Source organism: Hemicordylus capensis, chromosome 4, assembly GCF_027244095.1.
Source record: "Hemicordylus capensis ecotype Gifberg chromosome 4, rHemCap1.1.pri, whole genome shotgun sequence".
Taxonomy (NCBI): domain Eukaryota; kingdom Metazoa; phylum Chordata; class Lepidosauria; order Squamata; family Cordylidae; genus Hemicordylus; species Hemicordylus capensis.
In genome coordinates, this window is record NC_069660.1 from 240,171,128 (window position 1) to 240,189,665 (window position 18,538).

At 43.6% G+C, this 18,538-nt stretch overlaps 1 long non-coding RNA gene across 1 annotated transcript; it reads left to right on the plus strand.

Annotated features, from left to right (window-relative positions):
* Positions 1-310: 310 nt before the first annotated feature.
* On the plus strand, positions 311-5,554 carry LOC128324769 (uncharacterized). Its single transcript, XR_008307087.1, has 3 exons — positions 311-983; positions 1,734-1,836; positions 5,272-5,554. It is a non-coding gene; the product is annotated as an uncharacterized LOC128324769 (long non-coding RNA).
* Positions 5,555-18,538: the final 12,984 nt, after the last annotated feature.

Sequence of the window (18,538 nt, forward strand, 5' to 3'; positions counted from 1 at the left end):
GGGGTCTTCCAGGAACTCACCCTGAATATTCCACTTTCATTGAGAAAACTGGACAAAGAGGTCTCATTTACAGATTGTGAAACTGGGGGCCTTTGGGTGCTTTATGTGTGGAAATGTGTTGTAATATGACTAGCCAGTAGGTGGAACTTCCTTCTTCCTGCCGGTACTTCTTGCTGAACTTGTCTCTTCCTGTTACACAATAAAGTAGTCTTGATCTATAATGGCTGCCTTTCTCTGAGCTGGTGTCAGAAGAGGGAGGCAGCCATTATAGACTAAGACTACTTTATTGTGCAACAGGAAGGGACAAGTTCAACAAGAAGTACCGGCAGGAAGAAGGAAGTTCCACCTGCAGGCTAGTCATATTACAACACATTTCCACACATCTTCCCCCCTCTCTTAAACCAACAATTATATTATTATTAAAACAGTACAGTTTAGGGCGTTTGGAGCAATTTGGAGGGGCAACTGAACTCAGTGGTACTCCTTGTTCCTTACAGTTAGCAGCCACCTTCCCCACCCCCCTCCCACCTTCAATGTTTCCTTCAGAATGATGCTGCATTGTGAAGCATGCTGGAAAATCATAAATGGAGGCTGCCAGCCAGGAGGAGTGCTGGTGAGCTCCTCTTTGCAAACTGCAAAAAAGGCCATTTCCCCCTCCCCTTTTCTCTCTCTAATCTCAACAAATCAGGTTTAGATTTCTTGGTGATGAATGTCTGATCCATCTCTAGAAAAATATTAGTGTCTAACCTTTTTCACTTGTCAAAATACAAGGAAAAGTATGCAGCCAGTATTCTACTCAATTGCTCTCTGAGAAGCATGCAATTAAATAGCTTTAAACGTATTAGACTGCTTGTTGCCATCCTGCAATTATTCCCCACCTTCACTGGCCTTCTCACCACAAATTGCAATGGCATGATCGAGGTTGTTCTATTCATCTCATCACCCACAGTCTTCAGAATATTCTGCTCCTACTTTGCACATCAGTAAGTGGTGATTCTGCCTTTGTGAGGGATTTGGTGGGCGTGTGAGGAATGCATTTCTAGATTTTTAGGAAAGGGGGCTTGTCGAGACAGGAGATATTTTGGTACCAATAACACATCACTTGGTGTGTCCAGAATCTCTCTCTAAAGGAAGGACAAAGCAGCCTTCATATCCAAGGTTGCCCACTGTGCTCTGTTAGGAAAACAAACTTTTCTCAAGGACAGGAATCCTCTTTCATTCTCAGTTTATTTTGCTAAGCAAGTGGAAAAGCAAAGCAGGCGCTGTTTCTCTTTAAAGCTGAAAGTCCTCCTATTGAAGCAGCGAGTCAGAGAATCCGGTGTGTTCCGTTGCCTGTTCCACTGTTGTGCTTAACAGTCATGCCTGTTTTACAGCATGACTCTTTAAAAACAAATGCCACTGCTGAAGTTTTGATCATGCATTCCTTCAGAGGATAAAGTTCGTCTGGATGGCCATTTGAATTTGGTTTCCAAACATCTTGCCTCTTTAGCAATCTCACCCAACCACAGCTATGTCAAAAGAGCAATTTTGATTCCCAGAAACAGAGCCTTTTCATGAGTATATTAATTTGTATGCGGGAGTCATAACTAAATGCCCACGTTTTCCAGGGAGGCAAGATCTTGGGATGAGGCAGATGCCAAATGGGGGTCCTCACTGGGCAGTTTGTGACTGTGTCGTGTGGAAAGATTGGCCTGTTTAGGTCCATGATGTATGATATGTTTTTCTTTTAACAGAATTGTTTCCCTTTGGAGCTTACCAAGATCGGCAGTACGTGTATATCAATTCACAGCTTTTCCATCCTGCATTCCAAGCAGCTTGCATTGGCAGCAACACAAAGTACATACTTATTAGTGATATAAATCAAGAATCTCAGTTCCTGAATAATAATTAATCTGAGGCCTATTACCAGGAATAGAAAAAAGAGGGTCCTGCTTTAAGAGCTATGGGGACAGTCCCCTAGCAACTGCTTTTTCCGATGATCTCTCCTTAAAAAATAGGATTTTGGGGTAGAGTGGAAGGGTGGGTGTGGGCTTTCCTTGGGATGAAACAAAGGCATTGTAAGCCGGGGGGGGGTAATTACTTGTAGTGCACTTGGATGTTAGAAAGCTTCAGGAACCATTTTGCAGCCCTGGCTACATGTTAATCATGTGCATAACACAGTTCCAGCATTTCTACAAGATGCTGATGGAATGACTCTTATAAGTGAAACTGTAAGATCTACTCAGGATTGCCATTGACTTTAGACACTTGGGGATCAAATTGTCTCTTTGCAGCATCTTACTAAGATTAATGAAATTATGCCAGTCCGAATGTGTCCCTTGTTGAGTCTCACTTTTTATGCACCCTTAATTTTCGCCAAGTGCAAGTGAGGAAGTCTTCATTTGCAGTAGTAGAGGCTGTGGAGTGGATTGAAGGTTTGAAGGTTCTGAACTGAGCCCATCGACTCCACGGCCGCTTTGCTTGTGCAAGACAGAAAATGGTGCTGGCAGTTTTTTGACAGGTGATGAGCAAGTTACCTTTATTTATAACATGCTCTAGCACAGTCGGATTTGACACTGTGATTGACTTACAACAACTGCAGGGTCAGAAGTCTGATAAGCTCAGGAAATAGCAGTCCTACAGCATATTTCCTTACAGTGTGATGAATCAGGAATACGTAAAAGGTTAAGCAGGTCAAAGTCAGGAGCCTGGTTTATTTAAGGTAGGCACAAAAGTACAATCAGCTATTTAACAACTCCCTTGGGATGGAATGTAGAGAAACAATAATGCACTGTACAGCTGGTCACCCTTTTTGAAACGTCCCTTTAACTCTTTCACAAACATAAAAGGCAATCTACTTTGGAGAGCTATGTGAAACAAGAGGTACAGAAGTTACCTAATACAATACATCTCTAAGCTTGTGATTGTTATTTGGAAGGACATTCCACTCAGTGGGACTTAGAGGGCAGAAGATATGCTTAGGATTGTGTCTGTGTGTTCTTAGGACTAATGTATATATTCATAAAAATTCTAGCCTACCTGGGAGAGGCTATTTCACTTCAAAATAAAACGCAGAAGGGTGTTACAGGAAGGAATGTGCCTCCACATAATACACACCCTGCCTATATAAAGCTAGTGTACCAGAAAGAAGGGTTCTAGGCTAGTTTTCTGCTGAAGGACTAGGTTTCTGATTGCAATATGTTTTCAAAAATGAGATCTTTTATTGCATTTTGAAATATTAGTCACAGGAGGGTTGTACCATGTCCTCAGAGGCGGATTTAGCCACTGACCTTGGGGATCAGGTCTGTGGCTTCCTCTGTTGGGGGGGTTCCAAATGATCGGGGACCTCCCCAGAGCCCCACCGCTGTGCCACTTCCCCATGCTCACCCCGCTGCTGCCCCGCGCCCGCTGCTGCCCCACCGATATTTGCCATCCTCACCACTGAAGAATTGGGGGTGAATGGCCGAGCGGAGCAGGCATCCCCCCAGTGGTGGCGGTGGTGAGCTGTGGACGCAGTAGCTGGTCGGCCTGTGAAAAGGCTCACCTGAACAGTGAGTATCAAGCGTTGCATGCCTGTGACATCATGAGCTTGCGATGCTTCTCTCTGTGCAGCTGTGCCCGCCAACAGGCTGACCACCGGGGAGAGGCCTGCTCCACTCGGCCACTCAGCCCCCACCCACCCCCAGCAGTGAGGATGACAAATATTGGTGGGGAAGCGGCGGGCGCGGGGCAGTGGCAGGGCAGGCGCAGGGAAGCGGTGCAATGGAGGGGCTCTGGGGATGCCCCCGATCATTTGGAGGCCCCACTGGAACAGGAGCAGCAGTGGCGGTAGCCACAAGTAAAAAAAATAAATAATGGGAGGTGGCCTTGCCATGATGGGGGGGGGAGCTCTGAAGCCCTTCAGGTCCAGGCTCCTTTTTGCCCTAGGTGCTATATTTCTTCTAATAATGATTATATATACATTGCATGGGGCTGTCAGTGGTCTCCTACTCAAAGTATTGATGAGGTCTAAAACTACCTTGCTTCAGTAATATTGCACCATTTGATGTTCCCAGACTATTCACTGAGCCCATGTGCTTTTTTGAACATGAAGATGGGTTGTTGGAATCAGGAGGCTGAAAGAACCTAGTGGATCTCATTCTACTCTCCATTTCAAGGTTGACACCTGATACCTAAGTACCACTTACAGATACTTGTCCAATTTTGTTTGAAAAACTCTATGGAAAGAAATTGCACAACTTCCTTGGGCACCTTATTTTGTTGGTGAACCACAATTAAGCACGGGATTTGGTGTGTTTGTGTGTGACTTTGTGTAGTGTTTTTATTCTTCATGGGAAACTGTTCTCTCTCTTGATTCTAAGCTGTGTGAAAATTGTCAGCATACTGGAATTGACTGGTTGATTTATTAAGTGCCATTAAGTCAGTGTCAACTCTTGGCGACCACATAGATTGATTCTCTCCAGGATGATTTGTCTTCAACTTGGCCTTTAAGGTCTCTCAGTGGTGCATTGCATTCATTGCTGTTGTAATCGAGTCCATCCACCTTGCTGCTGGTTGTCCTCTTCTTCTCTTTCCTTCAACTTTTCCCAGCATTATGGACTTCTCAAGGGAGCTGGATCTTTGCATAATGTGTCAGAAGTATGATAGCTTGAGCCTGGTCATTTGCGCCTCAAGTGAAAATTCCGGATTGATTTGTTCTATGATCCATTGGTTTGTTTTCCTGGCTGTCCATGGTATCCTCAAAAGTCTTCTCCAGCACCAAAGTGCTGGAATGGAAACTGACGTTCTGAAAAAAGTAAATTGGGAATGGATTTCAGGGTTCTTCCCATGGAAAAAATACCTGAGAATTTTCAAGGGAAGCCAAACATGTTCCTATAAGACAAATAAAAATATCAGGGGATTTCTGCACATCTGTAGGGGTGGCTCTGAAATTTCAAGAAAATAAAAATTTGAAATTAATTTTAGGGTTCCTCCCAAGAAGAAACATCTGAGAATTCTCATGAGGATTTTCATGGGGAAATGAATTTCTAGAAGACTCACTTCTTGAGTGAAATTTCTCAAGGGGTTTCTTCAGACTCCTATAAGCATAGTCTTTCCCTTAAGCATCTTCCCACAAGGCTTTTCACTTCATTTTGCAGTGGGAGATAGCAAGCTCAGAAAGACACATTTTGAGAATGATTATACCTATAACTACGATTTAGGCATTATTATAGGGGTTTCCCCCTAGAAAAATGCAATTTAGTCCTAATTCCAGCAAACAAGGTCATGCATTACTTCTGGTTTTCCCAACAGACCTAGAAGAAATGAAACTTCAAAATGGCAATCAGATAGGACAAGAGAACTTCCCATTAGCCATGCCCTTGCAACAGAAGGAAAGCAGCAAGTACCTGACCTGTCACTTGAGAAAACGGAGGAGGGTCTAATTTAATCAGAAGTATTCCAATGTGTTAATAGTCAGTTCATCAACTGTGAGCACATGCCCTCTAATTGTATCCCCTGTTGAGAAATAACAATGTTTTTAAAAAGCTTATGTGAGAATATATATAAAAAATCCTACCAAGAAAGTGTATTTCAAAAGTGCTGTTCATTTTACACAGCTAGTTGGCTACGTGAAATGTATCGGCTCATTTGCAAAACTGGAGAAGCAGAAGCAAATGGGGGGGGGATAGCTGCAGATGATGGAAAATGGAAATATAGTTTTATAGATGCCAGAACAAGGCTTTGGACAGAGTGTGGATGCAGTACTACTGACAGGACTTGTGGGGATCCTGGGAGTTGTTACCAAGCAACAGGACTATTATTAAAGGGGACAATGAAGCTCAGCTAAATACATTTCTCTAGTATAGTATAGTATTCTCTAGTGTTGTTAAGGACAAGCAAGTAAACTCATAAATCCCAAAGTTCACAAGCCAGCTTTACACTGATCTACTCAAGAAGAAGAGAGCTAAACTTTTAAACACATTATTATCATCATCATCATTCTCATCACCACAATGACAACAACAATAATAAATAAAAGATAGCACTGTCAGTATACATAGCACTTTTCAGAGTTTCAAAAGCAAAGCAAAGCAAAGAAAGAAACTAACCAGCCCACGCAATCCTGGTACCTGCCCCAAGGACCTTACAATCTGAATTTCAGAGGCTGATGGAACAACAGACGCAGGGAGAGATGAACTAAGTTGTATAATGTTTGAGGCAGAACATCCAAATGGCACTCTCATGTAATAATGTAATAATGTAATAATGTAATAATGTTTGAGGCAGAACATCCAAATGGCACTCTCATGTAATAATGTAATAATTTTGATTGATCTTGTTATTAGGGTATATATACAACTATCTACACATTACATCCCATGCATGTACAGTAGTGCACCTCCTGTCTGTGCCCTGCATTTGAGGTGGCCTGTACCCAGGTTCCCTTTTAAAATGAATGCACGTATAGTCATTCACATGAAAACACATTGATGTGCACAGGCACCTGTATGCACACACAGCATAATACCTTAAAATAGCTATAGGCCACTTTTCTATACAAGTTTTCAAACAATAAATGAAGGATCTGATCATTCACAATCCTCTAATAGTGTCTAACATGATGCGCAGCAGTATGGAGTCACTGCGCCCCGCATCAGGGCTGCTGCAGACTGATCAGGCAGCCCCAACGCTGTAGAGAACAAGTGGTTGAGCAAACAGGGGCTTACCACTGGGCATCATTTATTTATTTGTCACATTCATATACTGTACTGCCTTTCATAAAATATCTCAAGGTGGTTTCCAACAAAATTGTTAAAACAATAATAAAATCCAGTAGAAATATTAAAACAATATAAAGTCAACACCAACACATAACAACAGAACCATACATGGCAGCTCATAAAACAGCACAAGTAGTAAAAACTGCACTCCCTACAGGGCAAAGGCTGATCAGACAGCCGGGTCTTCAGTTCCTTCAGGTATCCAGGGCCCAAACCATTAAGGACTTTAAAGGTAATAACCAGCACCTTGAATTGGATCTGGAATCAAATTGGCAGCCAGTGCACAGACTTTTTCATAATGGGTGTAATACGTTCCTAATGGCCAGTTCCAGACAAAATCCTAGCTATTGCATTTTGCATTTGCTGCAGTTTCTGAATATTCTTTAAGGGCAGCCCAATGTAGACTGCACTGTACATTGATGTACAATCCAGATTTGATGTGACATGGCCAGATCTTCCTTCCCTAGAAAGGGACGCAGTTGGCACACTAGTTGAAGCCATGCAAAGGCAACCCTGGCCCCTGGCCCCACCTGTGCATCCAAACGCAGAGCCAGGTCTAGCAGTAATCCCAAGAGGCACATTTGTTTTTTTTAAAGGGGAATACAATCCTATCCAGAGCCATTTGAATCCCCTCATCTTGGTTGACTCTCCTACTGACCAACAGCACCTCCATCTTGTCTAGATTAAATCTCAGTTTACTAGCCCAAATTCAGCCCATCACTGTCTCCAGCCCCTGGTTCAGGACATCTACTGCCTCCCTGGGATTAGATGTCAAGGAGAGATAGAGCTGAGTGTCATCTGTGTACTGATGACACCTCAGTCCAGATCTCTGGACAAACTCTCACAGCAGTTTCATGTAGATGTTAAACATCATGCCAAACCCTGTTGGACCCCACAGACCATTGGCCAAAGCACTGAGTAAAGCAGATACTCCAGTCACTATATTCAATGGGCAGTCCAGAAGAATTCCATGATCAATTGTATCAGATGCCACTGAGAGATCCTTGAGAACCAAGAAGGATATACTCTCACTGTCCAGTTCCTGGCATAGGTCATCCAGTAGTGTGACCAAGTCAGTTTCAGTCCCACAGCCAGGATGGAAGGCAGACTGAAAGGGCTCTAGATAACACATATAATCCAATACCCTCTGCAACTGAACAGCCACCACATACTCTTATCACCTTGCACAAAAAGGGAGTATTTGATGCAGGTCTATAATTATCTAGATTGGAGGGATCAAGGCATCAGAGGCAGGGGTATAGCTATAATTGAGTGGATGGGTTCAAAGAACTTGAGCCCCCAAGCTCCTGAGGGCCCCCTAGCTCCACCCTCCCTGTCTTCTTCATTATCTCCCCTACTCAGAGGGTCTCTCTGAGAGAGGGGTGAACACAGGCCCCCCTCTCCCCAGCTACACCCCTGCTTAGAGGCAAGATGCCTCTGAATACCAGTTGTAGGGGAGCAACAGTAAGAGAGAGGACATGCCATCACCCCTTGCCTGTGGGCTTCTCAGAGGCATCTGGTGGGCCACTGTGTGAAACAGGATGCTGGACTAGATAGGTCTTGGGCCTAGATAGGCCTTGTGTCCTTATGAGGGCTTTTGAAATAGTGGTCTTACTACTGCCTCTTTAAGGCTCAGTGGTATCTTGCCCTCTCTTAATCAGGAATTAATAATTATCGCCATCCACCTCCCTAGTGCCTATTCCTTCCCTGGCAGATTTTATTAGCCATGGAGGGTAAAACGTCTAGAGCACATGATGTTGCCCACACCCTGCCACTTGTCCACTTCCAAAGTCTGCACTAACTGAAACAAATCCACCATAACAGGACCAGACGGTCCCAAGACAGTCTCCTAGAACTTCCAAAATCCTGGCCTGTGAGTTGGCACAGATGTGAGCAACTTTATCTGCAAAGGGACATGCAAATCGCTCAAAGTGGGGAGTTGATGGTTCCTCCCCCATTGCAGGAGGGGATGTGTGCTGCAAAGAATTAGCCATTACTCTGAATTTGCTACTGTGGCAGGCCATTTGCAGTGTGCCTAGTGACAGAGTGAAGCCGGGGGGGGGAGCGGGGGTGGGGGAGAAAGGTGACTGGGGTAAAAGAGAAAGGAGAAGAATCAAGGAAACAGAAGTAATAGGAATAAGTTTGAGCAAATGCAGTTACACATGTTTTCCCTTCCTACTTTTCTTTCTTTTTGCCAGAACAAGCAGTGTTAATCGATTATGGCTTCTTTTATGGATATAGCCAGAAACCTCACCTAATCTGATATTGCTTCAGTTTTGATATCCAACAATAGTTGGACTATTATAAACCTATTAGTATCTTTATAAGTGCCTGTAAACAGAGTTAGCTCTTGGCACAACTTTAATGTGGTTGAATGTAATTATTTTTTACTTAGCTATGAAATTGGTTTAATGGCTTCAAAGTAAACAACTATTTTTTTCTTTCTTTTTTGGCAATATTTCCCCTAATGGTGTTAAATCTAGACTAATACACTGCTTTCCCCATTTGACGTTTTATTAAGGGGATGTCAGCATACATCTATAAAATGCAAACTGCATAACTGTGCAAGTAATAAAGAGTAATTTGCTACTAGAATTGTTTAAAATGTGCATGACAAAAGCATTACATGATAAACAAGTAACAAATTTACTTGGCCGAAGAAGTAAAAGAAGCTAGGCCACAGCTTATATTAAGGGCATTGCATCCTTGCACAATTCTAAGCTATTGGTCTCCTCAGTACCAAATGGAACTGCTTTTAAACTGGTTGATCCTCCATGGCCTCCTAAAAAGCACTGTTGGAACTATAGCTTGTGAGAGTGCTGAAAATACTTCTAGCTCTTTCACTGAACTGTAGGTTCTAGGTTCTTTAGCTAGGAGCCATCATCTGGTTTGAACTGGTTTATATTTGCAGTGTGAATTCACTGAGGCTCTACACACAATTAGTGTGTAGAGCCTAATAGGGTTCTGTGAGGAAAGCAGGTCAAGCCCGCTCTCCCCACAGACGATCATCTGGCTAGCCCTGGGCGGCCGCATTGGGGTGGCAGGGATCGGGGACTGCCCAGCCCCCAGAAATCCCAGGATGCTCCGTGTGAGTGCACGGGGCATTCTGGGGAGAGCCCCAAGGCCGCGAGGCTTGCTTTTGCCTCCCACTCGCGAGTCAACTCACGATCAACTAAACGATCAACTCATTTAAGGGGGGGGGGCAATTAAGCAGGTTAACCGCCAGGAGCCATGCAGTTCCCAGCAGTTCACATGGGCAGGGGAAACCGGGCTGGGCTCCCTGAGACCGGTTTCCTCCACACGTGTGAATAGCCTCACTTTGTTTATTTGCGACCAGGATCAATGTCTCTCTGTCAAATGGTTATTATAGCCATGAGCAGCACTGTATTCCCTAAAACTTCCTACCGGTTTTAACATACATAACATGGGGAATACTATAGACTTGGTTTCTCAACCTTTCATTCCAAGAAGTTCTTGGACTACAACTCCCATAATAACTTTGGCCATTGTGGCTGTAGCCCTTCAACCTCTGAGGACCGAAGGATGAGATCCCCTGCGGTAGTGAATTGTTGATGAATCTCTAATTTTTTTTGTGTGTGTGTGTGTGCAACTACTGGACTGACACCTGTCCATTCATCTTGTAAATGTGGACTGTGGCCATAATTTGCTACTGGGGTTCAGTTGCAGTGCCCTAGGGCAGTGATTCTCAAACTTGGGTCCTCAGGTGTTATTGGACTTCAACTCCCATAATCCTCAAGCAAAGGCCACTGAGGCTGGGGATTATGGGAGTTGAAGTCCAATAACACCTGAGGACCCAAGTTTGAGAATCCCTGCCCTAGGGCATGATCTATCCTAATTCATAATATTTACAATGCTTCTTCCAGGGATAAGAGGTCCATGACAACATAGCCTCTGTGGGCCCCCTCCTACCTGGTGGGGCCCCCCTTACTGTAGTGACAGATGCAAATTTCCTTCATTCTCAGCAGGCTGACAGCAGCAACAATAGTATTCTAGCTAGCATTGGCTACCTGCTATCTTTCCGCCCACTCCTCATTACCCCAAGTAGTGTTGCAATGCTGCATAGAGCACTGTGGGGGCAAAGAATCCATGCAGGTAGTGTTTTGGCTAAAACACTTGTTGCTGTTGCCAGCCTGCCAAGAATGAAATAAACCCATGCCTGTTCCCACAATAAGGCAAAGGGGCCCACCTAGGTGGCAGCTGCCAGTTGCTGGCTCAGCCCAGTTCTCCCCAGGGGGCCAGAACAGGCATCAGTAGTGGGACCCCAGGGCTCTGGGCTCTCAGAAGCTGCCCAAGGCACGTTGTGTTCATCTGAACTGGCTCACTGAAATCAATGGAACAGAAGTTTTGAACTTTGGCTTGGTCATACCATTCATGGCTGTGATGCATCTTTTAATATTAAAACACAGAGGTGGTGGAATCTTCACACTCTTTTTTTTTTTACCTTGTCTCCCACCTCATGCAGTTGCTCTCCCTTTCCCTCTCCCTCTCTCTTACTCACACTCACACACACACCACAGCAATGTGTGACACAAGCACAGAGAAGCGATTCTTCCTTGGCTTGCTGAATCGGTGAAAGCACAAACAGCCTGCCCTAAGAAACACTGCTTGGTGATAATGCAAACAAATTACAATGGGATTTTGCAGTCAGAGCTGGGATGTGCATTTTTAACATGAAGTGATATAACTTTGTTCTTTATAACACTTGGGGATTCTGAAATTTGCTTATCTGATTGATCTCAGGCTTTCCATAATGTGCACAACTCCAGTCACTTTCAGCACTCAGCTTATTAAATAAAACTTTATACCATCAATCTTAATTAAAGGAAAGCTAGCAACTGTCCCAGAGTGTATTACATTTTATATCTGCTAAAGCCTTTGCAACGGCTTTGAGAAACAAGGGCCTGTCTAATATTTCATCATTTCATCTAAAGTAGACTGAACATGTCAGCAGAGAGCAACACTGAGTTAAAACCCCCATGCTGTGTGTGTGTGTGTGTGTGTGTGTGTGTGTGTGTGTGTGTGTGTGTGTATGTGGGGGGCGGAATAGTCAAGACAAATACAATGACCGTTGGCCCTATTCAGGCATAATGTTAAAACCATGGTGTAGCGTTATGTGTATGAACTGCCATGAGCCTTGGGCTTGTGTGCCCCTTCTCCCTTCCCATCGTCTCTTCTCTACATGCCATGAATAAAAAACTTCCAGTCATGTTTAGCAGCAAACCATAGTTTGCTATTGCATCTGAAGAATCCAGCAAACTATGGTTTCTGCAAGCTGCTAAGACTGTCTTCACAATTCTAATTAAGATAGGAGATGTGTATTACTCAAGTTTGGGAGTTGTGTGTGCTCCCATGTTCAGATAATCTTTGAATAAAAAGCAAGGTCGGAGGGGAAGTGACCATTTGCTAAGGAGCAGCTGGGTTCAAATGCCTTATTAAAGAGCTGGGTACCTCATTAAAGAGCTGGGTACAGATTCTGGGTAGGACAGAGTTCTCTGACCTAGCTGCTGCCTAGCAGACAATTACTTCTTCCCCCTCCTACCTTGCTTTTACAGATGATCAGAAAATGGGGCCATACACAGCTCCCGAACTTGAGTAGGATGCATTTCCTACTACCCTAATTAGAATAGTGTAAATCAGCCTATTGAATGTTCTTAACAAGGATTGCAAAGAATAGTTTAACCATGGCACAGGAAAGGAAGAGGGGCGGGGAAGGGATGGAGGCAGTGTACAAGTCTGATATATCTGAATGAAGCTTTAATACTTAAAGTAAAATGACATTATTTCCAGCACTATTAATGAACAGAGATCTTTCTCTGACAACATATATCACTATTTCTTTGGGGACCAAAAGGTCTCAGAGTAAGGTCCCTGTTAGGATGAATTTTTCACAAAGGAAGAAATGTCAAATGAATAAAAAAGATTCTACATGTACAACTACTTTTTACAAGCCACTATTGTGCAGAATTGCAAAGCAACTGCAAGTAAAATATTAAATAAGCTTTCATTTAGTTTGTTATTCATCTATTTTGTACACCGCCTAGAGATGTACATATCAGGCAGTACAGAAATATGACAGATAGATAGATAGATAGATCTTGCTTGCTTGCTATCTTTCTGCAAGCATGAATTGTGACATCTCAGCTGTTCTGGTGCATCATGCCATGCTGGCAAAAAAAATGGCAGATATAAAACTGTATTCCTTCACTGCCTTGCTTAAATGTTGGTCCTCTTCCTTTGCTTCTTGTGCCTCTCCAAAGTTCCAGACTGTCCCAGCAAGGTTGGGTTCCCTCATTGACTTTGTCTGTAGTTGCCTCTTAGTAGCTCCCTTCCCTTCCCATGGTTGCCGAACTTGCTGTTGTGAGATTACATTTTCTCTGAAGCCCCCTCTGGAATTAGCAATCCAGAATTCACGACATTTAGGGGTGGGAGATACTTCTTGGCCCAAAATGTATTTCTTGGAAAACTCTACTGACATTGCTTAAAGATCTAGAAATGGGGTCATACTTACTGGATGCTGGTAGCATAATATATAAAGGGTTAAACTATGTAGCTACATAATTAGCACTGCTCAACATAAGGTGTTGGATGATCCATTGACAAATTCATGCAGCTTTCCAAAGCGGAACACTGAAAAGGAATCCTTTTTTAACTTCTGTGGGGTGGATATTAGAAGGTCATTTGGAGTTTTCCGGTTGGGTAGGCTGAGGATTTATGGGGGCGTTCTATAATGGCATTATGTACCATATGTCACTAGGGTTTTTTAAAAGTTCGTTCAGGTTTAAAGAGGTTTTATTTTCCCTCCTTCTGTTCAGTCATATTGATTGACAAGCTTAATTCACAAGTTCAGATGCCTGTCTGCATATAACAATGTCAGGGATCTCTTGATTTTCAAATCAAATTTGTTTCTGGAACTTGTTAGATGGGAAATGAACTATAGCCAATTTGTCCTAGAATTAGTTTAAGTTGGTACAAAATGCACAGCACACACTAGCTTTTGTTAATTATTTAGGGCATGATGCAACCAAACTTAAGCACTTTTTCTGGTGGGAGAGATTTAAGCACATGCTTAGCTCTCCCACTTGGCTTATGGGTCTTAAGAGTGCTTGACTTTGGCTGGAACATGTTTCACCCAGTGTGCATGTCCTATTTGTAGACTCTTCACATGCTTTGGATCTTGGGTTATTTGAAAGTTTAGGGACAAACAACAGATATTATGAGATATCCATGACTATGCCTACCAACATCCTTTTTGAAACTTTAAAGCATTCACTTGGTGGGACTCGGAACAGGGCAGCACCTCTTGGAGGCAGTGTTCTCTCTAATTTTTTTCATCTGTGTGCAGAATGAATTTTGCTTTGGGAAGCAGTATCAAGGCAATGTGTGTGCACATGCATTCAGAGTGGGGCATTTCTGATTCCACCTGAGTGGGACCGAAGATTAACTGAGTGGACATCAAAAGACTTGTGAGCATGAGCATGTGCATGTGCGCACGCCTTAGAGGGAACACTGCTTGGAGGGGCAGAAGTTTAAGCTTCCCCTGTCTTGGAAATTGCAATGGCAGTGGCGTTATTTCTAGCCAGAAAGTAAAGGGTTAATCTTAGCTTTAGAGGTGAAGGGATGTGGGAGGCATTTGTATGTAAACGAACTCCCTGTATACCTGCTTTGTGTCCTTTGTGTCAGGTAAGTAAAGGTTAAGTTGTGCTGTCAAGTCGGTGTGGACTCCTGCCGACCACAGAGCCCTGTGATTTTCTTTGGTAGAATACAGGAGGGGTTTGCTATTGCCATCTCCCGCAGAATATGAGATGATACCTTTAAGCATCTTCCTATATTGCTGCTGCCCAATATAGGTGTTTCAGTGGAGATTCAAACCAGCAGCCTCTTACTCCCTAGGCAAGTCACTTCCCTGCTGCACCATTAGGTGGCTTTGTGTCAGGTAGTCACAGACTCACAGACACAGACTTCTCCTTCCATCCAAAAAGACATGTAACTCAGCTAGGTTTTTCTTGTTATTTAGTAAAAATTTCTTACAGTTATGAATTGTGGTTCCCAATGGTTGCTTCAGAACCCAACTCTGCTAACACCCTGCACCATTATCCTGATCAAAATTGCCCCCACAAGCGGCTATACACTGTCCTTGTCTTTCACAGGAAAAGGGATTGGGGTGGTGAAGCATCCAGCAGTTGGTAAGTCTCTCAATATATAGAGCTTCAGGGGCTGTCATGGCACAATCCACAGTGGTCAAGGGAGGCACCAGCTAGCAGCATTGCAAGGACAATTGCATGAGCAATCCAACTCGAAGCACAGACCATGGGTGTTGCATGTAGGTGTGCATGAAAGCACTAGTGCCTAGATGGTGTCACTGGAACGTTTGTTACAAGTATATAAATAAAGCAGGTGGGGGTGGGGAGGACCATTGGACTTGCACTTTAAAAAATAACATGATGGTGTGGAAGAGGTGTGCTATTTCCATTGCTCACTGGGCTAATTTGTATTAGACCCATTTGCTGTTGTGACCTCTTAAGAATTATATTATCAACCTCCTGGAAAATGATTCTCAATAAATTCACTTTCTTTCATAGCAAAAGACACAAATGTGGAGATTTACTGCTTTTTCTTACATTTTCTGCTGTTCATGTTAAATAAAACAGGGCAAAAGTTTTTGGTTATCAGTGAGTTATGTTTTTGTTTTTATTCTTTTCGGAACTGCTCCTACTATCCAGGGTCACAAAACACTATGAACTGGCTGTCAGATGCAAGGCCCTTTTACGATTTCATCTCATTCATTTCCCTATAAATATCATTTTATTATTATTTCTGCAGTTTTCAGATTGAGTTTATGGCAGTGATTATTATTATTGCAATACCTCTGATTTAAATGTATGCAAATTCTGAAGCAGTTGAACACTGAAGCAGAACTTTAAAAAAAAAAGTACATGAAAGCAAGCCTGGTACACAAGTCAGATTGCAACCCTAGTCTATGCTTTCGGCACCCTTAATGCATTTTCTGTCCTTGGGCAAATCCCAGGTAATATTACATGTTGGGTGTACCATGTGAATCTTTGAAGAATTTAGATGCTGAACAAAAGCATGAGTGAGAGATGGGCAGGCGTGAACAAAGAGGTAGAGTGAGGACTCAATAGGCTCATTCACATAATCCTCACTTTAGGAGGAGCAACACCCAGCTAGGGTAGGAAAGCCGGGCACACTTCTAATTGGTGGTTGTGTGAAACCAAGAAGCAAGGTAGGAGGAGGAGAGAGGGATCATGTGCGGGATAGGAGTGGTGAAGGATAGGTTCGTCCTATCCAGATCCTTTCCCCAGCATTTTATCAAGAGTGGACAAAAAGCCGCCCTACCCAGCTCCCACCTTCCACAGGATCACTTTTGTGTGAATAAGTCTAATGTCTTGCCCTTCATCTCCTGAACAATAATAGATTAGTGATTTTTTGCTGTTGTACCTGGATGCCTCTTTTGCATTGCTTCTTCAGGCATTTCTTACCACCTCAAGGCACAGCACAGACTAGATTTGCTAGATCCATATCAGTTAGATTTCAGACTATTAATGCTACCTAGGGTTAAAAATGAACACTGCGGGGTATATGTTTGGAAGCTGAGTAGGGATGTGCACCATTTTTGGCAGTTCAGTTCAAATTAGAACTGAATTTGAAGCGAACCACCGGTCTGTGAGCTGGTTCGGTCGAACTGGCAAGCGGTCTGGTTCGGTCGGCCAAACCGGGTTTTACCTTGCCAGTGCTTCCCCCCAGCAGAATGGGCCTCTTTCAGCCTGGTTATGGCCTCCATACATGCACGGAGGCCATTTGTGTGACCACACATGCGTGGAAGCCAGAACCGGGCTGCTGCCAGCCTGCGCTCCTAATGGCGCATGCCAGTGGAGTTTAGAAGAGCCGCCACTGCCAAAGCTGGTAAGGTGCCCACTTGCCACCCTCTGGCTGCCCTTCAAACCATTTTAAAGGCAGGATTCCATTTGCTTTTAAAGGGGAATCCTCACCTGATTCCCCTTTACAAGCAGAACCCCTTGAACTAGGTCAAACCTGGTTGAACTGGGACTGGCCACCTTTTTTTTGAGGCTGGTCCAGTTCGGGTTTAAACCAGTCAAGCTGGGCTAGTTTGAATCAAACCCAGTTCAATTCAAACTGGTTCGGCACACTCCTAAAGCTGAGAGGGAGAGTATGGCCCTTCTGAGTTTTTTTAACTTATCAGGAACACTTGATACCATCAAGACATTCTAGATCATCTAGTAGTGTTAGGAGGTGGGAACACTGAGTAACAATAGTTCTAGTCCTACCTGTCTAAACAATCTCAGAACGTATCACAGCGTTGACTGCTGTTCTATTCAGTGAGAGTTTCCCCCTGGAGTACCGCAAAGTCCTATCTGGTCCTCAGGACTTTTAAAAATCTGTGTGCAGATACTAGAAGGATGATCTAGCACAGGCAAGTGGGCCAGATCTGTCCAGCACAACATAAGGCCCGGGCACTGGATCTGGCCCACAGGGACTTTTTTACTGGCCCCCCAGGTAGGAAGTTGGAGGAAGAAACATCAATAACCTGCACTACACTGATGACACTCTGATAGTTGAGAATGCAGATGATCTGCAAGCTCTAGTAATGAAAGTCAAGAAGCACAGTAAAAAAAAAAGGGACTACAACTAAATGCAAGGAAGACTAAACTAATGACAATGGGTATAGCAACCAACCCCAGAACTGATAATGAAGACATTGAAGTGGTGGATAGCTTCTGCCTTTTAGGATCGACCATCAGCAGTAAGGGATCCAGCAGTCAAGAAATATGCCACAGACTAGCACTTGGTAGGGTTGCAATGAAGGCCTTGGAAAGATGCCGTGATGTGTCTATACTGACAAAGATTAGAATCATTCGGACAATGGTTTTCCCCATGACATTCTATGGATGTGAAAGCTGGACTTGGAAGAAGCAAGATAGAAAAGGTATTGATATGTTTGAACTTTGGTGCTGGAGAAGACTTTTGAGGATACCATGGACAGCCAGGAAAACAAACCAATGGATCATAGAACAAATCAATCCAGAATTTTCACTTGAAGCACAAATGACCAGGCTCAAACTATCATACTTTGGACACATTATGCGAAGACTCTGCTCCCTTGTTAAGTCCATAATGCTGGGGAAAGTTGAGCTGGTCTTGTGGTAGCAAGCATGACCTGACCCCTTAGCTAAGCAGGGTCTGCCCTGGTTGCATTTGAATCGGAGACCACATGTGAGCACTGTAAGATATTTCCCTTAGGGGATGGAGCCGCTCTGGGAAGAGAAGAAGGTTTCAAGTTCCCTCCCTGGCTTCTCCAAGATAGGGCTGAGAGAGATGAATGCACCACTGAGAGACCTTAAAGGCCAAGTTGAAGACAGATCATCCTGGAGAGAATCTATCTATGTGGTCACTAAGAGTCGACACCAACTTGACGGCAATCAATCAATCAATCAATCAATCAATGCATGTTTACTCAGAAATATATTCCATGGTGTAATCAGTGAGGCTGACTCCCATGTAAGCATGCCTAAGATTGCACCCTGAAATCAACAGCAATTTTGAGAGAGGAGAGGACTTGGCATTTGTTTGGGGCTGGCATACGCTCTAGGGGCCCCTCTGATTGAGCAAGAACAGGACCTTTTTTCTGGCCACTCTCTTTGGTTAAAACTAAGGGTCCATTGACAGGGGGAATAGATCCACAAAGAACTAATAATTGCTTTAATTCATATTTGTAATTTTAATGTAACAATGCACTAAAA